Below are 26,746 nucleotides of genomic sequence, written 5' to 3' on the forward strand. Positions count from 1 at the left end.
AACGCAAAAAGAAGCAACTTTCGCAAAAGGAACAACCCTTCAATGTTACATGTCGAAAAAAATTCTTTTTTTCAAAAAAGATCAGGACTTTTTTTTACTCGCATTCAAAACGGAGCCCCCAGCGCGAAGCGAGGGCTCCACAACTAGTTAGTAACCAAAATACATTTGTGTTTCAACAACATTTCGGATTACTTTGCACCTTATACTCTTACTCCCAACTTTCAATCTATAAACACAATTAAGACGGTGACAACAACAACAACAAAGACCAAAACTCTAGACACAATTAAAAAAACAAAAAATTCATATTCACAATGATTATAAATAAATAACGGGTCCGATAATCTTCGGATTCTACAAACAAAATTACTTGAACCCCTATATATAGATGACCGACCGATTATCTGGGACAAGATAGTTCATCAGGACGAAGATTGTTTTTTGAATCTGCAATAATCCAAATACTATTTGGATTATGTATATTACTGAATTCTTGCCTAAACATCTCTTCTTTCTGCCATTCCTCCCATCGTTCCGCCAAACCATCACCTTCCAACATTCTCACAACGTTCGACATCTTCGGCCGCTCCAACGGAGTTCCTTGTGTGCACAATAGCGCCACCTGGATCAATTGTTCGACCTCATCGTCTATATAATTACCTTTCAAATTAGCATCCACCAGTGTCTCCAACTTCTTCTCCCCCAATAGCCCTTTCACCTGTAACGGTTCAAAATCATAATCATCGCAAATAAGAGAAGACTAAGGTGATGTTTGTATGCATATCTTATTATATCTTATGTATGCACCCCATAGACTGTATGTTTTTCTAAAGACATAGTATATACTATATAATAACGTTTGATTTTGTCTACAAACTCGCAAACTTATAAATATACTTCTTAGTGTTGCAGACAAGATTAAATTATTTTGCAAACATAAAACCAAACAGTCTTCACTATTCAGTATATATACCTTTAGACCACATATTCTCTAAAGCCTTTTTGTTCTCATTCATTCAAAATCAATCAAATACAAATAAATAATAATATAAATATTATATGAGTGAACCTATTACGGAATCTAATTAGTTAAAATGAAATTAAAATTAATCTAAGATTACTATTGGTTACATGGTCCACAATTCTTCGGACAAAACTATTTTATTAAATAAATAGCACATAGATAAAATTGAGAAACACGAAAGGAAAATGGAAGATTCTCACCCAATCAACATGACATCGTCATCATTTGCAAGGCGAGCAAGATCGAATGCCCGTTGACCAGTTATGAGCTTGAGAAGCATCACACCGTGTACCCAAAAACATTAGTTTTTCTGAAGATTTCGCAGTCGATAACTACTCAGGGGCTATGTGTCCAATCGAACCACGAACAGCTGTCGTAACTTGAGTATCTTTATAGTCCATTAACTTTGCCAACCCAAAATCTCCAACAACTGCTTCAAATTCTTCGTCCAACAATATATTTGCATCTTTGACATCACGATAAATGATCTTCGGGTCACAATGATCGTGCAAATAAGCAAGACCTCTTGCTGACCCCAATGCAATTTGCTTTCTTATTAGCCAATCAAGTGGCTCCCTGTGTATCAGGTCTCTCTACAATAATTTCGTTTATGAACAGATCGTTAGATGATAAATGTTTACTTTTAGGTCAAAGATACATCAAAAAACACAAAACTTGTTTCCGTTTATTTAAAAATAATATAAGTTTGAATTTAACCTGCTTAATATCAATCGGAATATCAAACGAGTATTACAATTACTTAATATTTATTTTTAATATACTTTATTTATATATAAAGATATATTTTAAATAATAATAATTATTATAATATCCCATTTTTATTTTATTAATTTTTTTAATAACAACATATAATACTTCAAATTATATTTTGAATTATTATTTATATATACATACACACATATATATTTACAATTAATTGTTCGTGAATCGTCGAGAGCAGTCGAAGGTCAAATGTATACATGAACACAGTTCAAAGGTTTTGAGACTTCAACATTACAGACTTTGCTTATCGTGTCGAAATCATATAAGATTCAAGTTTAAATTTGATCGGAAATTCCCAGGTCATCACACAAAGAAACGATTTTGTGGTTTTCTGCATCGCCACCAAGCAAGTACAATTACGGGACCCGCAAATAATTGGGCGCCACCTGCAGCAACTCCTCTAGCAATGGACCCAGTTACAATGTTCCCGACTGGAATAACATTTCACGGGAACTTGTGAAGTTAGAACACGATATTTCATTTTAAAGTTGAAAAATAAGTCATTACAAATGTAAACCGGCAAAAAAAACAAAGCAATAATAATATATAATGAAATTCACTTATGTATGAGAAAATTACCTAACAAATTTTAAAACTTATTAAACAAAAAAACATCCAAATACCACCCTATTTCTGGTTATGTAATTATATCTTAGTATTTTTATACAACCATAAATTTACAAGATACACTAAAAGACCAAATAAACCAGTCAACATGTAGCAAAAAAAGGTAATTTTGCAACAAAAATCAATTTAGCAACAAAGATAATATATCACATAAAGTGGTCAGATTCTTCAAAAAGATAACCAAAATGTCTATTTGTACCAAGAGAGAGAGAGAGAGAGAGAGAGAGAGAGAGAGAGAGAGAGAGAGAGAGAGAGAGAGAGAGAGAGAGAGGAAAAATTATTAAGTATTTCTCAAAACGATCTTGCGAAATTTAGAGCTATGTTGTTACAAAAACTTTTGTATGTAGTTTGTAAAATAAAAATAAAAAGATATGCTACATCACCTTTATATATTTGAGTACATAACCAAATCATAGCTACATAGATTATAACGTTTCGTAGTTTCCAAAAACTGAAAATAGAGATGGCATACACATTCAAAATACAATTCAGTGTTTTAATAATGGTTTATCTATGCATAAAGCCATAAATCAGAAAAAAGGAGCATGTTTTGGTACTCACTGAACTTGAAGTGAAGTTATACGAGTAGTAGTGAACGATCTCGGGATAGTTCCCGTCAATGTGTTGTTGTTGAGACGCGTGTCCTTGCAAATTCATCAGAAATTCAATTTTCTGAATTTGCAGTGATCTTATTATAATAGTCAACGAAATTGTAACTACGACAATACGTACAGTAGGAATTTCCTATTGTAAAGATCCAAACTTACCAAGTTTGTTAGGTTCCCAAGCTCACTAGGAATTTTTCCAGTTATGTTATTACTGTAAAGTTCCTGGCAAAAAAACATACCGTTTCAAAAACACCATATTGACGAACATTGTCCTCAATGTTCCTAATGTATCCCACACTTAGGAGTTTTAGTTGAAGATTTGGGAGTATTTGTCTAGTGTTTTAATTGGGTGTTATCTCACACTTAGTGAAAAGCTAGGATGTGGCATAATTTGAATCTTGAGCTAGTGGCGAAAAGAAAGAAATACCCCTAGCAGATGCGGCTGGCATTCCTTGCTTCTTTATCGGCTCATTTGTCATCCTTTATTCTTCTACTCTACTTCATTGCACGGGTTGCCTCCCGAGAAGCGCTTTTGTTTAAGGTCGTTGGCTCGACCGTAGTGATGCTTTAAAAGGCAAACATTCCTCGCCGATGGTTGTGATCTTGGTCTTCTAGAGGGAATGTGAGTCTTGGTGGATAAGTCCTGAGAAAGTGTCAGACCAATAGTGGTAACAGGCCCGGTACTTCTCTTGAGATCTTCTGAAAGATAAGTAATGCGCAGTTTCGGCTCTTGATAAGTCTTGAAGTCCGATGAGAATATGGTCCACAGCTCTGCTGGTTGACCCATGAATGTCAATCATAGAAGCAGTGCTGGTGTTGAAGATTTCTCTGACGGGATGCTCATTTTAGAGGTCTTCAAATAATGTCAGAAACTGTAACTTTACAATTTTGAAGTCTTCGAAACGGTGATCTCCACAGTAAGAGTCTGTTGCTTTGCACAGATTAGTTAAGAGATGAAGCTGGAAAGAAGTGAACAGCAATCCTGATCCGAGTATTAATTTCACCGTCTTTGAGTATATCTCCCGACATCCAGCTTTAAATGTGAAACTAGGATCTGTGGACTCGTGGAAGATACGTGATAGCTACTTCGTAACATAGGTGGCAATGTTGACTCAATCTGGTTCAAGATGAGAGAACGGATTGTTTCGCCTTGCTTCCTCCATAACAGCGTCTTGTAACTCTTTGATAATCAGATCAGTGTGGTGATCAATTGTCACGTAAATCACTAATCTGTCTGGCGTGCTTCTGAAATTATCTCTATCTAAAAGAGCGAAAAAGCTGTGAATATCCTCGATCATTTGCAAATCAGAATGATAAGTCGGGCGTCCCGTGGAAAGATCCATATGCTTCCGGATGAGAGTCAGTAGTGCTCGTTGGTTTCATGAGAACGGAAGTGCAGATCCGGCTAAGGCGTTATAAAACTTAGAGTAAATGATCTTCTGATCTCGACAGAATCTTGTTTCGAGAATAGTGCGAGCCACTGAATTGTGCTCTCGTTGCCTTTCTTCGTGATAGATATGTTCGTGAAGAGAATTGATAAAGTCTTGAATGCGTTCTTCTAGGATTTCAACATCATTGTCTTCTCTTCGGAGATATGGGTGATGTTCTTCTGTGATAGCCATGATTCGTTCTGATAAGCGTAGTGAAAAGTCAATGGTTGACTTCCAGATGGCTTCGAGAATGTCTTCAAATTCATCGGTATCATTGATGAAGGTGATCATGTCTGCGTGTGTGGATATAACAGGAATTTGATCTGAAGAAGAGTCCGGCTCCCCTTGATCTTGTTCGGTTGGAGAGTGTGAGTTAGTCAGAATGTCTTCATGATGCTCTTCCTCGTCATCATCGGTATCTTGTTCCTCTGAGGATGCGTCTGATGAACGAGTTTCTTCAGTATTCTGATTCTCCATTTTGATACTTACAGGATCAATTTCTATATCCCTAACCTCAGCCTTGTCGGTATTTTTCTTGAAGCGAATGATTAAACTGTGATCTTCCGTCTCAAGCCTCATTAATTCTTCATGACGCTCAGTGCTTGGAACGGATATTGTCGCAGTTTCTTTTACGTCTTCCATTTCCTCTTCCTCTTCAGATTCCTCCTCTTCCTCTATTTCTTCGCTGGGATCCTCTTCTTCCATTTCTGGGTCGTCTACAGACTGTGATTCGACAACCATCTCGACATCATCGGCTGGTGGTAAAGACTCATCATCGGAAGTGATCCGTCTGGTGGAAATAGCAAACATCTCTGCCTATCCAGAAAGATCGGTTGGTCGGTTAATTTTGAAGGTAACGCTCTCCCCATGTAATTGTAAGATCAAGGTTTGATTGTACACATCAATGACAGTCCTAGTTGTATTCATGAAAGGTCTTCCTAACACTACTGGGGTGTGTAGGTCTTCCTTGATATCCATTACTACGAAATCCGTAGGGTACAAGAATTTTTCGACTTTCACCAAGACGTTCTCAACTATGCCCTTAGGATATCGAATTGTATGATCGGCAAGTTGGATTGTCATTTTGGTTGGTGACAAGTCTCCTAACTCTAATCTCTTGTAGAGAGAGTAGGGGATTAGGTTGATACTTGCTCCTAAATCTGCTAGCGCGTGAATGGTTCCAGATTGGTAGATTGAACACGGGAAAACGAATCGGCCCGTATCTCCTAGCTTTGGTGGTAGAGAGTTTCTGAGTAATGCAGAGCATTCTTCACTCAGTGGAATTTTATTAGAGTCTGGTATCCTCTCCTTTATAGAGAGAAGCCTTCGGATGTATCTCTTCTGGTTGGGAACTTTGGACATGGTGTCCAGGAATCTTCCATCAAGTTTGAAGGAATCAAGCTTGGATGGTTCTTCTTGTATCCTTCAAGGATAAGGTATGCGAACTGGAGTTTCAGGGGTCAGCTTCTGAGTATATGTTGATTTGTTCTTGAGCCTAACTGACCTTCTCCTTGGTTCTTCCTCTGGGATTACAGAATCCATTTGCTTTGCTTCTTCTATGTGGGGATTTTGGATAGTATTACTCAGCAATCTTCCCTGCGGTCGGGTTTCAAGGCGTTGTGATAACTGTCCGAGCTGCGTCTCCAAACTTTTGAGCAGAGCCAATTGATTTCTCATTAGTATCTCCGTCTAATCTTATCTGGTTACAGTTCTCTGATTTAGCTGTTGTTGTCCTTGAATGAACTGAGTTAACTGATCATCAGCTCCGAGAGTGGGGTTAGTTGCTTTTGTAATCTGGGTGGTAGGGGAATTTTCCTCAAATGGGGGACCAGTGAGTGGAAGTGGTTGATCGTAGATCAATTGAGATTGTTGGGCTGGATAAGGTGGATAGAGATAGCAAAAAGGTTGATTGCTTCGCTAAAATTGATTAACCCTAGGTGGTTGATTGAATCCGGGATTTGGTGGACGATTTGGGTATTGGACGTAACAGACTGAATCGTCAGGGTTTTCGTACTCAATTTGATACTCTTCAGTGGATTGCGGGTTGGTACAATTAATACAAGCCTGAGCTTGGTTAACCTGCTGCGGCCGCGTCTTCAATTCTCCGAGTTGTTTTGCAAGAGATTCCATCTTATCCGTGAGGGACTTGATGGCCTCCGTTTGATTGTTAAGTGTAGAGAGTGGGGCAGATGATGAAGTTGTTTTACCACTGTTCCAGTCATGATGATGCATTGTCATGTTTTCGAGCAATTCCCATGCTTATTCTGCGGTTTGGTTCATCAGATTCCCTTGAGCTGCTGCATCGATCGCCGTCCTGTGATTTACCGTAAGACCATTGTAGAAGGTACAGATTTGGGCTGACCGTTCTAGCTGGTGATTAGGGCACTTCTTCAGCAGGGTTTTGAATCGCTCTCATGCAGTGCAAAGAGATTCATCATAACTTTGTTTGAAGTTAATGATGTCATTCTTCAGCTTGGTTTGCTTAGAAGGAGGGAAATATTTCGTTAGGAATTTAGTAGCCATCTCCGTCCATGACGTGATGGAATCTTTTTCCAATCCTTCATACCAGGTTTGAGCATGATGAGTGAGAGAATAGGAGAATAAGTATAGTCGAACTATATCTTGTCCTATCCCTGGCTGTTTGTAGGAGTTCGAAATAGATATGAATTTATCAAGGTGAGAATTAGGATCGTCATTCGGTAATCCATGAAACTGACAGCTATTTTGGATGAGTTGGATGATGTGATGTTTTAACTCGAACGAGTGTCCTTGAATCCCTTGAAATCTGATCGGTCCTCCTCGACCTTCAATCGAGGGTTTGGTATTTTCTGCTAAAGTAACGCGTAACGTCATTTGATTTCTGATACTTGCTTCCTTGTGTGCTTTAGAGATTATTGCGTCTGGATCAGGTACGAATAACAACGGCCCTGGTCTAGATCGGGTTTGGGACATACACTGGGTATGCCTTTTTGTTTTTAATTTTTTGCAAATAAACTGAGTTATAATAAGCTAAACTAAACTATTTTATTCTAGGGTAATCTAATTTAATCTAATTGTAACCTAAATTATTCTAAGGTAATCTAATCAAAGGTAGTCTAACGTAATCTAAAGTAATCTAATCTAATTAACTAACTATCCTACGGTGGAATATGTTTTTGGTTCTTGCTACTGATTCCCTGGTATTTCAGTAACAGAGCTTCGCACGAACTATTCAACAAACCAAGTGGCCAGGCCGACTACGGAGAGGCAGGATCCTTTTGGTCCCAATATAATTGGCGACTGTTCTGAAAATCCAATAACCAAGTCCGTGTATAATTGTCTTTCTTAGACACCACTAAATGCTTGTGAATAAGTTTGATAGAGAGCAGTATTGCCTAATACCAGTTCCCCGGTACCAGCGCCAAAAACTAGTTACTCTCCTGATATGGCCAAAACGGACGGTTTTTATTTGCGCGGTGTCGTCAGGTCGTGGCTCGCCAGGATCAGCCACTCGTGGGAGAGGGTACTGTATTAAATTTATATTTAGCGGGGCCTAAATCTTACCACTCCTTATAAGTAAGGGAAGTATGACCTAGGGTCGTATTTTTGAGATATCAGTAGAATCGAACCTATATTTTAGCCTAAGATAGTTAGGGAGTAGTGAATATTTATTTTGGGATTTTCTAATTTATAAGAAAGATAAAGTAAATACGATAAAATTTGTAATTCAGATAAGGTTAAAATAAGTGCATACTATGACTTCATCAGTTATTTTGCCGAGATTATGGAATACTGGCTCATGAACAAGCAGAGGCCTTATATTCATTACATTGGTCCTAAACGCCCCTGTCATAAGACATGTCACTGGGTACTGCGTTAGGCTTGAAGATTCTGAATAGACAGCAACGTCCCTTACCCCTGACGCCCGTGCAGTCTGACTACAGGCATACACGTTCAGACGGCTCATCCAATTGAGCGACTCGGTTGGGTGATGTATTAACATTCCAAAATGGTCTAAACTTTCTTAAGCATAATAGAATACATGGTTTACCATATCCGAGAGACGTGATGTGTTTCAATGCTTTCGTTAATGATTGGTAAAAGATAGTTAGACCTTTAAAAAGAGTTCAACCATAAAGAAGACCATGGCCAAGTCAAGTCTGACTTCCATGAACATGTTCGGTTATCCTAACGGTCCAATCCTTAATGTGTCTAAACAAACAGTTCTTTAATTAACTAAGAATCCCTCAAGCAGGGTGCAATGCTTGAGACCGCGTTATGGTGTAGTGTACTGGTCAACACTAACCGTGTTCCATGGCCTTACTTAGCAGAGGTACAGCTTACAACAACCGTTGTGCTTCAGCGTGCACGTACGAAGTTTATATGCTTGGTGACTACACTAGCATGGTCTAGGACCGACAATGTACTAAGGGTCTAGTCAGATGTTTCACTACGAAAGAGTCCTCAATCGGAATCCAAAGTTTGATAGACTTACTACAACTGGTGTGCCTCAGTCGATCTTACGTTGTATCCGATAGACTTCTCTTACCAAGGGGTAACACAGATAGTGTACTCTGAATCGGGGTTCGCGACTTCCCAATAAGAGAGCCTATAACAACGTTCTACTAGTTGGAAAAGCGATTGAGTTTAAAGCATAATCGGAAAGCATTTCGACAGCATACACAAACCATAATATTATTTCGGCATTATAACTGCTTATATCATTGCATACACTAAAGATAACTACTCGCTAATCATGGCAACAATATCATAAAACATTATATAAGATAAAGGATAGAAGTACCAGTAGATTAAACGAGTTTCGAATACAAAAGTGACAACTTCAAGACTCCAGACCGCTCCTAATACAATCTTCAGCGTTCTTCTCCGGGTACTAGGTTTCCCGCACGGAGTCGAAGGCCTTAAGAGTATGACTAATATTGTATAAGAGAGAGAAAGAAGTGAATTGAAGTGTGTGTTAGAATGAATGACAAAGACCCTTTAAATAGACTTGAAAACTGGAAAAATACGGCCGGCAGGCCGTTTGGTGGGCCGTATTTGGCAGCCCGTTTTGCTGGCAGGCCTGATCTCGAGGGCGTATGTTAGGCCGTATTGGCAGGCCGTACCCATACAGGCAGGCTGTATGGCAGCTCGTATGGCAGGCCGGATTTGATGCTGGTCAGCCTTTATTCCCTGTATCGTAACTTGATTTCTTGTCTTTCACCGTTTTCACTCTAGAATCTTCGTTTTAGCTCCGATTCTCTTGATTCTTTTTGCACCACCTTCGTAATTACTTGTTCTTCAATTCTAACTGATGAAGTGGGTATTTTGCCGACAAATTTTGAATCTTTCTTGTTTCTGGGCCTTAATACCGGGGTAAAAACGTGACTTTTTAGCCGATATCATAGAGGAAGATGTAGCCTCAGTAGGAGGAGGCTGTGGCTCCGGAATAGGATGGGGTGGGGGTGTGGGGTCAGTAACCTTAGTAAGAGGAGGTTGTGTCTCCGAAATAGGATGAGCTGGAAGTGTGGTGCCGGTAGCCTCAGTAGGAGGAGGTTGTGTCTCCGGTGGTAGATGAAATGTTCGGGAAAACGGATTTGGAGGAGGGTCCAGAAAGTCATAGGATGGTGGTTGAGTGGGTGTCATAAAACCAAATAGGAAGCATGTCTCATCGAAGGTGACATGTCGAGAGATGATGATTTTGTTAGTGGTAAGATTCAGACAACGGTAACCCCGATGATTGGAGGAGTACCCAAGAAAAATACATGGAGTGGAGCGAGGAGCAAGTTTGTGTGTGGTGTGAAGGTGAGGATAGCAGAGGAAACCGAAGACACGGAGAGTGGCATAGTTAGTTTTTGTTTGTAGAGATGGGAGTGCGGGATGTCATGATTAATGGCGAAAGAGGAAAGAATGTTGAGTAGATAGGCTGCCATGTGGAGAGCTTCCACCCAGTTAGTGGGGGGAAGATGAGCTTGAAAGAGTAGGGTACGAATTAGATTGTTAATGGTGCGGAGCATGCATTCGGACTTTTCATTTTGCTGAGAGGTGTGAGGACAGGAGAATCGGAATTAAATACCATTAGTTTGAAGAAGTTGATGGAAAGCAGTGTTATCGAATTCACCTCCATTATCACATTGAAAAGCTTTGATTTCTTGGTTAAATTGAGTGCGAACAAATGTACGAAATTGTATGAATGTGTTAAGAGCATCAGATTTATTGCATAAAGGAAAAACCCATACATAATGCGAAAAATGATCAAGAAATATAATATACGGAGTAATATTTTAAACCACTAAGACTAGAAATAGGAGACGTCCATAAATCCAAATGGATAATATCAAAAGTAGCATTAACATTAGAACTAGAAACAGAAAAAGGGAGACGCACATGTTTGCCAAGCTGACAAGCATGGCAAAGAACGGGGGACGGTGATTTATTACAAATAATATCTTTATTAGAAAGAAGTCTACGAAAAACATCATGTCCAGGATACCCGAGACGCTGATGCCATGTAACGGGACTGGTGAGAAAAGCCTGTTGAGAAGAGTGAGATATAGGTGATGTAAGTCGGTAGAGATCCCCGGTGCTGTCACATCGAAGAAGCAGACGACGCATCATATAATCATTAACAGAGAAACCAAAAGGATCAAATTCAACAGAAGCTAGATTATCACGGGTAAATTGATGAACATATATGAGATTTTTAACGATGTAAGGGGTTACAAGGACATTATTTAAATGTAATTGTCGGTGAACATTAGGCAATGAGTTATGACCGGTGTTAGTGATGGGAATGGAGTTCCCGTTACCAACAGCTCTGATACCATGTTAAAGTAGGTATTTCATTATCTTGATTGAAATCAGTAGTACATCATACAAAAGCATATATAGCCGAAACCTAAGAGATACAAATGGGCTAGGCCCAAGCAACATAATAAGTGGGCTAAGAATCATATCGGCTAACACTATGGAGTATTTTAGTTAGATTTGTACTAAATAAAATACTGACATACCGTTGATTTAATTGTATGTTAATGGCTCATTATTGAGATGTATATATGATGACCATCAATCTTTACAAAAAACTTTTATTAGTTTGACAATTATTTAGTTGTTAGGTCAACCTAATCTGACCTTCCATTTTACCTCATTGTTTAACCCATCCAACCTGATAAGAACCTAAACAGACTACCAGTTTACTAATTGAACAAGTAAATAGTAATAGCCATTTCAAGGAAAGCAACTTCTGGACATTAGAAGACTCCTGCAGCCCCAGGTTTACAATGACAACAAAAAGATGAGCTCACTTTTTTACTGTAAAAAAGTCAAACTTTGTTGTCAAGCAAACCTGTCAGTTTACCGAGTCTGTAAAAAGATGCACAAACTAATATATTTCCATGTACAATGACGAATATACGCTTATCCAAAATAGCTAACATCAGGTCTTCACTTCCTTCCGCTGAGGCATATATAACCAAAAAAGAATTCATTTCGACCGACAGCAAAATAAAGAAGATTACAAAAGAGATAAAATAGTGCAGACCTGAGGCAAGTGCAAGTATATATAATTTTTCGTTGTTGTTGGGCTATGATTTTCTGCACCTTTGCTCTAATCATAGCATACCTAAAAGTCGCATTCATATGTTAATATATCAAACATCATAAGAAGGCATGCATGTAAATTTACTGCAGTATATTACATACCGCATAAGCATATATGAAGCCATCATTGTTAAAGCTGCTACAAGGTATAGTTTGATTACATCTTCACATTGCCTGGGTAACAGTCGAATTAGCACCGTCGAATCCAGCTGTTGTGAATGTGTGATGACCTTAAAAAGGGAGTCAACATGTTCTAAGTTTATTCGCAGAGTTAATCGAATCTACGAATGGCAGCGATAATATTAAAGTGTCTTACATGATGAAAGTTAAGAGAGTTACAGAGTATATATCATTTCCCTCTCGGTGGCATTTAAAAGTAAAGTTTTTTACTTTGATGTTGTTCTCAAGTTGATGTACACCAACTATCCCTTCGATTGACCCAACCTAATGAACAAATTCATCATTATTAATACATTTTAATTTTTAAGGACATAGTATAAAAAAGGAACAGCATGATATAATCCAATATGGAAGTAGAAACACACCAAGAAACCTTGTTGATCTGGAAATGCAGCAACACACCTAGTTTGGTATTTTAGAGGGGATGCATTTCTCTTAAACTCGGCCTGTTGTGATCCATATGAACACAATATCACAAAACTTTGTAATAAACTAGGAATTTATGTAGAACCGAACATGAAACCTTAATATTCACCCTTGCGTTATATCCACATTATCACACCTGGAGATTTTGCAAGTTAAACACTATAAGATTTCGATCTGTAGTGTGCCAACGATCATCAGGGGATGTCTCACGGTAAGAGCATAGCAGCGTTCCAGGAAGTTGCTGAGTGTGAATTAGAGTTTGTTATCTCAAGTCCCATTATCTATAAGAGGGAAGCACAGGTTTATAAATTAAGAAGAAATATTACAATAATCAAACAAGTATTTTGTATCTTTAAGCAGTTAGATGAACATGAGATTGGCTTTTAACTTGTTGATCGAGCGAAAATCCGTCAAATCCAACTTATGAAAGTAGTAGATCAAGAAAGTGGGCATTGACACATCACCCACGATGTCAAACAATCAGGTAAAAACAATATTCCATTGGTTTGATTCGTTATTTGTTGCATATATTTCGTCAAAACTTGGTGTGCATTGACGTTAATTCTATTTTCGTAATCTATATTAGTTGTGGTTGCTGTTAAGATGCCTTTGATGTTGTTTATACTTAGTTTAGTTGTTATGACTTCAAATAAATAAATAAATAAAAACTCAATTTTGGGTTGTTAACGAATCAATCAACAACAGAAAATAAAGGACCTAGCACACACCACGCACGATGTGTTTCGTGTAGTGCATGGGCTGTTTATATGTCTTTGTTCATTGATTTTGTTTGATGGTCGTGGTTGTTTGTTTTCAGGATTATATATCGGATTAGCTTACACTGAGGAATGGCACCAATTAATTAGGTAGATACCGACCCAGCTGACGCCAACACATCGGGAACGATTAGACCAGATAATTTTCAGGCCATGGGCAAATGTGTGGTCAACCGATAACGACCCGGGCTACGTAAATCTTATGCTTCAGAAGAAAAAAAAAAAAAGATAAGGCCATCTTTTTTTTTGAACGTCAAATTTTTGCATCGATTACTATCATTTGCGACCCACACACGCTAGGTAAGAAACTCCAAGGATTGACCCGGGTTGCTTGGCAACTAATCGCGGGTTCCGGGTTACTTGGAAACTAAGCGCAGAAAAATCCTGGAGAAAACCTCCCCCTTATCGGAATTGAACCCGGGTTGCTTGGCAACTAATCGCCATTCCCCCTACTAAGGCTTGGAAACCACTCAGGCAATGCCTCAATGGTTAGAAGAGAATGCCATCTAGTTTTCAAATCCAAGACAAACACGATGATCTTTGGTTTGGGTTGTTACGTTTATTGACTGTGAGGTTCGGTCGGCGTGAATTTTGTTTGATTACTGGTCATAGATTCAGTGAGCTTACGTCCATGGATCATTACGTTCCTGCCAAGGTTAGGCAGACGACGCCTCCCATCAGATAAAGGTGTTTCCAGGAAGATGTTGCGAAGTCAAGTTGACTTTCCAAGTTATCATGTCACATTTTGAGAACACCAGGGGGCTAGAGACCAGTGATGATGATCGTGTCAGGTTATCTATTATTCTGATAATAGGGATGAGAATGATGGGTAAGCAGCCATATTACAAGATTGACAACACATTTCAACATTTCATCGAGGAATTTAATAATATAGCACTATATCCTTGGGGTTCTCGTATGTGAGATTGTACGAACATAGGGTTAAAAGACCCTCTGAAAAAACGTGACCTTGCACCAAGGGTTAAAATTAAATATACAGAGAGAAAATGGTTTTGACACTGTTCATCTGCTAGACAATTTTGACTTTTCAGCAACTTTAAAATGGTCTTTTTTAATGAATAAAAACATAAATAATATCATGAAGGTTATTAAAAAAAGTCGCTGTTAGATTGCTCCAAATGGAGTAGTTCCTCCATTTTAGTCCAGGTCCACCACATTAGCGCCATATCAGCACTTCTTTCCCAGGACTAAACCTAGGACTAAACACTCCCAATAGTGACACTCCTTTCTCAAATAAATTGGGACCCTCTATATTAATTAATTATTGTGTGTACAAATATTGGAACACTATGTACAAGCCACAAAGCAATAAACTTCCGTCCACAAATATGACTGAAAAGGACGATTGGAGAGATGAAGTGAAGGACTAAGTGGAGGGCGCCCCCTGGACTTATTGGTGCCAACAGTGTCCTCGTGGACTAAGGCTTGGACGGGGTGGAAGACACCACCATTGGGAGCACTCTTAGTCTAGCGCCCTGGTTCGATTCTCGGGAACAATTAGTTTTTTCTTTTTTACCTTTTAGCCATCACATACTAAACATGCATTTGGACCAGTTAAATGGGCTTTGTCCCCATATTTTAGCCCAACGATGTGGGCTTACCATAAACTAGTTGAATTTAATTTTAAATTAATACTTAATTATTGATCCAAGTAGGAGGCAATGCCCGTGCGTTGCACGACTTGTCTCAAATTTCACTATTTTGAAATTCGTGTTCCGAATGGTTTGAGTTATGGCGGGAATTGGTTGAAAACATATTAACTTTGAAGTGAAAGTTGATGTTGGTTCCATTATGCAAGTGGTCAAGTAGAATTTTGTGCATATGTTTTGTTTGCCACTATGGAAATCTGCACATTCGGGACATATGTACTAACCATGAAACTATATATAAATAAAAGTTTACTAAATGTGGTTAGATGAGTTAACAAATGATATCAAAGTTTACATATTGTAGTACGATTCATAATATTAAAACATATATTACCTTTAAATTTATCATTAAATTTTTTAAGATCTTTCTTTATGACTTCATATGTGACAATAAGTAGATACGTAATAATTGGAATATATTTAAAAAAATCCTAAATATAAACATGAACCGTTACGTATTACTACACAACAAAATATAAAACTCGTGAATATAATAAAATTGAAGGTTCATAACATTGAATAACAATTAATATGAAATTAATAATTATTTATTAACTATTATAATAAAGATATATAACACCACCACCAAGAGTAGTAAACCTTATAAACTTTACAATAACTGTTATTTTTTTATTTTCCTTAATTTAAATTTAGTTATAAATATTCATTCATAATAAGTGAAATTTATATCTCATAAATTATATGATTAGTTTCAATCTTTTCATTTTCCTTATCATAATTTTGTCATAAATTTAAAATTAAGCAATGACATAAATAATAATAGTTTCAAACTTTTTATTTTTCATATTTATATTAATAGATAGATATCATTGCATATATATATATATATATATATATATATATATATAGATAATTATTTATGGAAATTAATTAAATAAACATGATGTATATATTTACATGGATAAAAAACCATTACACCTATAATAATCATACTTAAATAAATTATAACTAAAATGTAATAATAATAATAATAATAATAATAATAATAATAATAATAATAATAATAATAATAATAATAATAATAATAATAATAATAATAATAATAAATCATAATCGTAATCATATTAATAGTTATAATTATGAATTATAGTCATAATAATGTCATTACACCTATAAAAAATGTTACACCTATAATAATCATGTAGTTATATGAATTATAACTAAAATGTAATAATAATAAAAATAATAATCGTAATCATATTCATAATTATAATTATAATTATGATATATAATCATAAAAGTAATCATAATCTTAGTTATTAATCATATAAGTTATATAAATATACAATATAATAATCATAATATCATAATATTAACATTAAAAAGAGATCTTCGGACGAATCGATCCAACATAAAGTCAACCACATTTCTTCTTACTTTGTCCGCGGTTTACAATATTTTGAAATTGGTGTTTCTTCGATACCTACAAAAACAAAAAACATATATTATGTTTAATATATGTTTATGTTTATATATATATATATATATATATATATATATATATATATATATATATATATATATATATATATATATATACTATAATAATCTATATATTCATTTTTGTTATTCTTTCCATCTAAAAAAATTGAGAATACAATATTAGTAATATGATGTGCTCTAAGTGTGGGATGTTGGTATCTTTTTATGCTATATTATAATAAACCATTACGAAGATTCCAAGTCCTTAAGCCAAATTTCAAAATTTTTGCAAAAGAAACCCTTTTCGAAAGAGTATTTTTGAAAACCTAAAACGTTTGTCAACAAAAATAAGGCTTAAGTAAGGTGGAATTCTTGTTAGATTGAAATCTATAATAGAGCATTGCATGACTAAGGCATTATCGACCTAAATTGATTATGGCGAGGCACCCCAAAGAAGACCAGCATTCATCTTTAATGCTTCACTATTTTTCGTTGAGAGTGCCGATGTCTGTGCTCAGAATCAGAACTTGCTTTAGATCTACATCTCCAAGCAGCAGAAGCGTGATTTGGCAGTAATCAAAATAGCTAACCATTTGTTAAACATAAACCTTCCGCACCTCCACTACTTCTACTCCACCACCACATCCACATCACCTTTATTATTTACTCGAAAAATCCAGAAAATGAGATTCCTTTCGAAAACCCGATGTTATAAACCTCTCAAGTATCATGGCAAATGTCTTGAAAAAGTTTACCGGCTAAAAGTTTCTCGAGATGAAGTCTCCAAAATATATATATATATATATATATATATATATATATATATATATATATATATATATATATATATATATATATATATATATATATATATATATATTTTAAAATTCTGAGAAAAGGAGCAGAACTAAATAAAGAGAAATGCCGAAGAGAACTCGATCGAAAATGATTATCAAATGAAGAAAAGTTCAAAAGTGCTTCTCAAAAATACTTCAACACTCCTATCTATCCGAATAAAAGTCTGTATAAAGACTACATTACCCTTTTATCTCACCCCTCAAAAACAACTTCACTACCACTCCAAATTCCTTCTCCATCATTGACAAATGACCTATAAAGCTGAGATTACTACCGTTTTCGCATTAGCAGCAAGGATTTGAGTCTTTATCAAGCCTATGACGATGGGTGCAGCATGACTGGCTATGAGCGTATTCATTTCTTAGATCTATAGGGAACCCTAAAACACTTGAGTGATTTAAGTGACCCGTGAAAGCTAGCCTATGTCATGTAACCTCCTCGCATGCTTGCAGAGATAATTTCAATCCTAACATAGATGACTCACCTTATCTTTTTGCTCTTATAATAAAAAACAAACCGCTTAGGCTACTAGAAAAGAAACACTGAAAAGATTCTTAAGAATGAGAGTTTGCTTGAGGACAAGCAAAGTCTAAGTGTGGGATATTTGATATCGGCTAAAAAGTCACGTTTTCACCCCGGTATTAGGGCCCAAAAACAAGAAAGATTCGAACTTTGTCAGAAAAATACCTACTTCGTCAGTTAGAATTGAAGAATAAGTAATTACGAAGGCGGTACAAAAAGAATCAAGAGAATCGGAGCTAAAACGAAGATTCTAGAGTGAAAATGGTGAAAGACAAGAAATCAAGTTACGATCCAGGGAATAAAGGCTGACCGGCATCAAATCCGGCCTGCCATACGGGCTGCCATAGGGCCTGCCTGTATGGGTACGGCCTACCAATACGGCCCAACATACGCCCTCGAGATCTGGCCTGCTAGCAAAACGGGCTGCCAAATACGGCCTACCATCCGGCCTGCCAAACGGCCTGCCGGCCGTATTTTTCCAGTTTTCAAGTCTATTTAAAGGGTCTTTGTTATTCATTCCAATACACACTTTAATTCAATTCTTTCTCTCTCTTGTACAATATTAGTCATACTCTCAAGGCCTTCGACTCTGTGCAGGAAACCTAGTACCAGGAGAAGAACGCTGAAGATTGTATTAGGAGCGGTCTGGAGTCTTGAAGTTGTCACTTTTATATTCGGAACTCGTTTAATCTACTGGTACTTCTATCCTTTATCTTATATAATGTTTTATGATATTGTTGTCATGATTAGCGAGTAGTTATCTTTAGTGTATGCTATGATATAATCAGTTATAATGCTGAAATAATATTATGGTTTGTGTATGCTGTCGAAATGCTTTCCGATTATGCTTTAAACTCAATCGCTTTTCCAACTAGTAGAACGTAGTTATAGGCTCTGTTATTGGAAAGTCGCGAACCCCAATTTAGAGTACACTATCTGGGTCACCCCTTGGTAAGAGAAGTCTATCGGATACAACGTAATATCGACTGAGGCACACCGGTTGTAGTAAGTCTATCAAGCTTTGGATTCCGACTGAGGACTCTTTCGTAGTGAAATATCTGATTAGACCCTTAGTACATTGTCGGTCCTAGACCATGCTAGTGTAGTCACCAAGCATACAAACTTCGTACGTGCACGCTGAAGCACATCGGTTGTTGTAAGCTGTACCTCTGCTAAGTAAGGCCATGGAACAAGGTTAGTGTTGACCAGTACACTGCACCATAACGCGGTCTCAAGCATTGCACCCCGCTTGAGGGATTCTTAGTTAATTAAGGAACTGTTTGTTTAGACACATAAAGGATTGGACCGTTAGGATAACCGAACGTGTTCATGGAAGTCAGACTTGACTTGACCATGGTGTTCTTTATGGTTGAACTCTTTTTAAGGGCCTAACTATCTTTTACCAATCATTAACGAAAGCATTGAAACACATCACGTCTCTCGGATATGGTAAACCATGTATTCTATTATGCTTAAGAAAGTTTAGACCATTTTGGAATGTTAATACATCACCCAACCGAGTCGCTCAATTGGATGAGCCGTCTGAACGTGTATGCCTGTAGTCAGACTGCACGGGCGTCAGGGGTAAGGGACGTTGCTGTCTATTCAGAATCTTCAAGCCTAACGCAGTACCCAGTGACATGTCTTATGACAGGGGCGTTTAGGATCAGTGTAATGAATACAAGACCTCTGCCTGTTCATGAGCCAGCATTCCATAATCTCGGCAAAATAACTGATGAAGTCATAGTATGCACTTATTTTAACCTTATCCGAATTACAAATTTTATCGTATTTACTTTATCTTTCTTATAAATTAGAAAATCCCAAAATAAATATTCACTACTCCCTAACTATCTTAGGCTAAAATATAGGTTCGATTCTACTGATATCTCAAAAATACGACCCTATGTCATACTTCCCTTACTTATAAGGTGTAACACCCTGATTTTTTTTTAAACACAGCAGAAGACTGAATTTACATAAATACCCTTAGATAACATTTACAAACATTGTTAAGAAATCAACTTAGTTAACCATATTACAATATTCCAAAACGACGGTGTTACATAAAAGCACTATAAACTCAAAACACATCAGAGTAAGCTTGCGGTCAAAAATGCGTTCAACCCGTCTGCAACACCCGTCCTAAACAGCAGTACCTAAAGCTGCAGTGGGTAGAAATGTGGAGGAGTTAGCACATAGCTAAGTGAATGGATACTATCTAACAGACAAAGCATAAGTAACTGAACAGGCAAGGGTCACAACTATGCTAACGTCCTGAACTAGCATACAACAACAACTGATAATATGAGGATCGGCCGCTTGTACGAGCACACGACTTAGTTGATCAAGCTACAGTCTACCGATAGTCCGCTTTACTGATTCCACTGCATAACCATCCTGACGCAACACATGCGTCCTTCTATGCTATACTGAATAATCAGTAACATCAAGACCCGACCAGGCTACCACGGTCGACCTCACATCAACCCTACCTTGCCGCCTCGGTGGGTTCCCAACCTTGCCGCCTCGGTTGGTGTCCAACTAACAATGCGCACATAAGATCACAGATAAACAGTCATGCAATCGTCCTAACTAGCATGGTAATAACTAACTACGCATGGCAATCATACTGGATTTAAATATAATATAAAGAGTCTGAACAAGTAGCGTGTTAGCTACTTAATACTCTATCCGGAGATAGACCCACTCACCGAATACCAGTAACTAGCTCAGATAATCTATCACTGAGCGGCTTCCTTATCCTTATCACCTGAACATAAGGCAAATCAAGTTAATTTCTGTCCGTTAACACAAAACAACACAGTACAGAAATCAGTCACAAAAAGCGCCACAAAAAAATCTACTTAACACTTATGCATTTTCAGAATTTACATCCTGAAAATCATAAGTCACGCGGATAGCATAACGGCTAGAAAACAACACTTGGTAAAATATTCTGCCCTCAAAGACACACTGCCAACTGACTCACACAGTCGGTCGACTGTGTCTACACACTCGGTCGAGTGTCCACTCACACGACTGACTGGGTAAAATAAAGCATCTGATCAGAACTCAGACACACTCGATCGAGTGTGCCACTCAACCGGTCGATCGTCTACATGGTCGGTCGAGTGTCAAGAAACACTCGGCCGAGTGTGTTCATCTGATGAAGAAGATGAACACAGCTACAGGTTTAACCCAAAATTCGCCATTTCTTGCTCTAGAGCTCGTTTCTTACCTCAAAACTGACCAAATCAAGTATACTAAACATCACCAAGCATAAACCCATAAGATTTTGACACAAACAACATCAAAATCAACCCATTTGACACTAAAACCCACTTTTCACAAACTTAACACAAAAACCTTAATTTCACAAAGATTAAAGCTTGATACACTATGATTCATACCTCAAAAGACTAAGTAAATCGTAAGGAACAAGATGATATGAATGATTTGAGCTCTAGAACAAGATTTGGAAATCTAGGGTTTGATGGTGAAGATGAAGTGAGTACATGAGTGTTTGGGAATTTTCCAGAAAATGGTAGAAATGAGCTGACTTCAGCTTTTATATGTGGTTAAATATAATACCCCATCACACACGGGTATTTACCAGTTATCTGATAACTTTCGTACTTAATTTGACTGCCCTAACAGAGTCCAAATTAAATAAACAAACCTGTTCTGTGACCCTTGTCACAAACTGGTCTTAACCAAATAATAAAATGATATTACACATATAAATAAAATAAAGGCATAAATAATCGCACAAATATGCCTAAGGGCCCAATAGCCATCTTACTTCTAGGCCCGATCTGAGGATGTTACAAATCCACCCCCTTAAAGAGATTCCGTCCTCGGAATCTGGTCAAGGTCAAACAGATGTTGATAACGAGCTTTCATCAGTTCTTTGGTCTCCCACGTAAGGTTCAATCCTAAACTATGCTTTCACTCAACAAGCACCATATGGATCTTTTTCTTTCTCAGCTCTGTCACCTTTCTATCAACAATCTTAACCGGTTCTTCAACTAACTTTTGATTCAGGTCCACCCTTAAATCACTTAACAGAACCAGTTGTGTCTCATCATCAACCTTACACTTCCTAAGGTAACACACGTTGAAAGTGTTGTGTATCCCTGCTAATTCTGCTGGAAGCTCTAATACAACCGTCTGATCATTAACTCTCTGAATAATCTTGAACGGCCCAATGTACCTCGGAGCTAACTTACCTCTCTTACCAAACCTAATAACTCCTTTCCACGGTGAAACTTTCAAGTAAACACGATCACCCAACCCAAAGTTTACTGGACGTCTACGTGGATCAGCGTACATTTTCTATCTGTCACGTGCCGCTTTCAACTTTTCACGTGCTATCTCTACTTTGTCTGCTGTTATCTGAACTAATTCTGGACCTGTAAACTGTTTCTCTCTGGCTTTTAACCAACAAGTAAGCATTCTACACTTGCGACCATACAACATTTCATATGGCGGCATACCAATACTCGAATGGTAAGTATTGTTGTAAGCAAATTTGATCAAAGGTAAATGTATATACCACGGACCACCGTACTCTAACACGCAGGATCGAAGCATATCCTCTAGTGTCTGTATTGTACGCTCACTCTGACCGTCGGTCTATGGATGATACGCTGTACTCAGATTTACCCTCGTTCCCAAAATTTTCTGTAAACTGTTTCAAAAGTTCGATACAAATCTAGAATCCCTATCAGATACGATAGACAACGTAACCCCATGTCGACTAACTATTTCTTTTAAGTACAAATCTGTCAAAGTACCCAACGAAGCTATCTCTTTTGTTGCTAAGAAGTGTGCACTCTTTGTGAGTCGATCAATAATTACCCATATCATATCATTACCTCTCGAGATCTAGGTAATTTGGTTACAAAATCCATCGTAATATGATCCCATTTCCACTCTGGAATTTTCAACTGCTGTAATGAACCATAGGGTTTCTGATGTTCTGCCTTAACCTGTGCACAAATATGACACCTTTCTACCAATCGAGCAATATCTTTCTTCATCGTTGGCCACTAATACATCGATTTTAAGTCATTATACATCTTGGTACTGCCCGAATGGACAGTCAACCTCGATTTGTGTGCTTCATTTAAGATCAATTTCCTTAAATCTCCAAGCATAGGCACCCAAATTCGGTTCTTAAACGTCTTTAGTCCACGAGAATCGTCAGTCAATTGGTTCTTGATTTTGTTCATCAGTTCAGTCTTTAAATTCTCCTCCAATAAAGTTTGGGCTTGAACCTGTTTTATCTGTTCAATTAGGTCAAAAACTATTTCGGTTCTCATAAATTTTACGGTCTCCACGGTCTTTTTACGACTTAAAGCATCGGCAACAACATTAGCTTTGCCCGGATGATACTTTATTTCACAATCGTAGTCTTTAATAAGTTCTATCCACCGTCTCTGTCGCATATTCAGTTCTTTCTGCGTGAAAATATGATGGAGGCTCTTATAATCTGTACATATTATACACTTTATACCGTATAAGTAATGTCTCCATGGCTTCAACGCAAATACCACTGCAGCCATTTCTAAATCATGAATCAGATAGTTACGTTCGTGTGTCTTTAACTGATGAGAAGTGTACGCGATAACTTTATCTCTCTGCATCAATACACACCCCAACCCGGCAAATGACGCATCACAATAAACCACAAAGTCATCTGAACCCTCTGGCAATGCTAACACTAGAGCCTGACACAACAACTATTTCAGAGTCTGAAAAGCCTGTTCCTGTTGATCACCCCATCGGAAACTTACATATTTTCTAGTCAATTTGGTCATCGGACTCGCTATTTTTAGAAAAATCTTTTATAAACCGGCGATAATAACCCGCAAGACCCAAGAAACTCTTAACTTCTGTCGGTGTCTTCGGCGAATTCCAACCCATTACCGCTTCTATTTTCAACGGATCCACTTTAATACCTGCCTCACAGATAACATGACCCAGAAACTGCACCTCTCGAAGCCAAAACTCACACTTCGAGAACTTAGCGTATAACTGCTCTTTCTTTAACAACTCTAACACTAATCGAAGATGTGTCGCATGATCAGCTTCTGTCTTTGAATATACTAATATATCATCGATAAACACAATAACAAACTGATCTAAATATGGTTTACAAACCCTGTTCATCAGATCCATGAAAACTGCCGGAGCATTTGTTAACCCAAATGGCATAACCAAGAACTCGTAATGCCCATATCTAGTTCTGAACGCTGTCTTCGGTATATCTGATTCTGCAACCCGAACCTGATGATATCCAGATCTAAGATCTATCTTCGAAAAATACGATGCACCCTGAAGCTGGTCAAACAGATCATCGATTCTAGGCAAAGGATACTTGTTCTTAACCGTCCTCTTGTTTAACTCTCGATAATCTATACACATTCTTAGTGAACCATCTTTCTTCTTTACAAATAACACTGGTGCACCCCACGACGAAGAACTCGGTCTTATAAACCCCCTGTCTAATAGTTCCTGTATCTGAGACATCATCTCTCTGATTTCAGAAGGAGCTAACCTATAAGGAGCCTTGGCCACTGAAGTTGTTCCAGAAACCAACTCAATCTTATACTATACTTTTCTTACCGGCGGTAACCCCAGTAACTCATCAGGAAACACCTCGGGAAATTCCGAAACCACCGGAATATCGATAACAGATTTCTTCTCTATCTTAGCATCAATAACGTAAGCCATAAAAGACTCACACCCCTTAGAAAGTGACTTCTTCGCCTTCATCATAGAAATCAATGGAAAACTGAACCCACTTCGTTCCCCTTGGGCCACAATACGGGTTCCATCGGTCAAACGGAAAGTCACAATCTTCTTGTCACACTTAATGTGGGCCTTATGTAGGCTCATCCAGTTCATCCCTAATACTACATCAAAACTAGGGATAGGCAACACTAAGCAGGACATAGCAAGCGGTCTACCATCAATTTCTATACTAGCTCCAGACACATACGTTGTAACTAGAACTGTCTTACCATCAGCTACCTCTACTCTAACAGGCTCAGGCAGCACAATAGCAGGTAACCCTAACTTAGTACAGAAATCTATAGACATAAATGTCCTATTTGAACCCGAATCAAATAATACTCTAGCAGGTATGGAGTTGATCAAGAACATACCGGTTATGACATCATCATTATTAGTGGCGACCTCAACTGTCATCTGAAAGGCCCTAGCTTCCGCAGTCGGCGGGTTCTTTCTTTTCTGTCCACTTGAGGCTGTGGAACCCCCGAACGATGCCGAACGCGCCCCTGACCCTGCCCCGGAACCTTTGACGCCTGACAACTTACTGAACAATGACCTGGCTGATGACAAATCCAACAAACATTTTCCCTAAAGGAACACCCCTGAGATTCATGACCTACCATTCTACATCTCAAACATCTTCTTGTTGCCACTGAACACTGCCCACTATGTGAAGACTTACAACCTTTACACCATTCTTTCTTTCTAGAACCTGAACCTGAACCACCTTGATTACCCTTACTCTTTTGTCTAAACCCAAACGATTTCTTTGAATTAGAACCTGACTGACTGGTAGCCTGGCTACCCTGTGGTGCAATGTTTCCCCAGTTCATTCCTCTAGCTGCTCTTACATTACTTTCCACCATCTTTGCCATCACAAAAGCTTGAGATAATTTCAGGGCTGACCTCATAAAGGTCCTGTACTCTGGCAAGATCATATTCACGAAATGCTGAATTTGGGATTGTTCATTCGACACCCACTGTTGCACAAACCTCAACTTGTCCATGTACTTCTCAATTACCTCATCAATTGACATCTGCGGCGTCATCCGCATTTCAAGGAACTCCATCTTAATTCTATTCATGTCGAACACATTACAGTACTGCTCACATACCTTACTATAAAACTATTCCCAAGTAATCATTTTGACTTGTTCTGGAGGGACACTAGCTATCAAAGAATCCCACCACACCATTGCTCTATCTTTCAATAACTTGCTTGCATAAGTCACCTTTAATTCTGGCTTACACTGACAGGCATCAAATGCCTTTTCAACTTCCCGTAACCAGTTGAGAGTCACAGCCGGATCGGTACTTCCCGAGAAAGGAGAAGGTCCACAATCTCGAAATTGCTTGAACGTACATCTTTTTGGTGACTGGTATTGTTGTTGGAATTGCTGTTGTAGGAATGGTTGTTGATATGTGGGCGGCTGAACTTGGTTCATCATCATGGGATTTGGGTACTGGTAGTTAATCTGTGGTGGCATAACATGCTGAGGGAATTGGTTCTGTAACGGGTATTGGTACTGGTTCTGGTTTATCTGTGGTACGGTATGTGACTGTGCAGTAGCAAAACCTGGCGGTGTATCCTCATTACCCGACTGCCTAGCTAACTCAAGCTCAGTAATCTTTTCCCGGGCTTCCTTAAGCTTACTTTCAAGTTTATGTACATAATCAACCTCGTAAACTACCGCCTCATCCTCCATATTTGGAGCACTGAATGTTCCGGGGTGGATCGGGTTTGTAGCGTTCGCATCCCTATCATCTGCCATCTGTGCTACAAAACACTCGCACAAAAGCTTAGTGGATAACTATTAGTTTACTAAACACTAACATGCACAATATCCTATATTCACTTAGCCCCACCCCACGGACATGGTTGACTTAACTCAGGGTTTAGGAACATATACGTGCACATACTTGCTGCTAAACCATGCTCTGATACCAAGTTTGTAACACCCTGATTTTTTTTAAACACAACAGAAGACTGAATTTACATAAATACCCTTAGATAACA

General features: G+C 38.0%; 2 pseudogenes; both read right to left on the bottom strand.

Annotated features, from left to right (window-relative positions):
- Positions 1 to 400: 400 nt before the first annotated feature.
- LOC139849906 (BRASSINOSTEROID INSENSITIVE 1-associated receptor kinase 1-like) lies at positions 401 to 10,097 on the bottom strand (annotated as a pseudogene).
- Positions 10,098 to 10,706: 609 nt separating this feature from the next.
- The window catches only part of LOC139849911 (protein RAE1-like), a 268,156-nt pseudogene continuing 252,116 nt past the window's right edge, over positions 10,707 to 26,746 (bottom strand).

Source organism: Rutidosis leptorrhynchoides, chromosome 1, assembly GCF_046630445.1.
Source record: "Rutidosis leptorrhynchoides isolate AG116_Rl617_1_P2 chromosome 1, CSIRO_AGI_Rlap_v1, whole genome shotgun sequence".
NCBI lineage: Eukaryota > Viridiplantae > Streptophyta > Magnoliopsida > Asterales > Asteraceae > Rutidosis > Rutidosis leptorrhynchoides.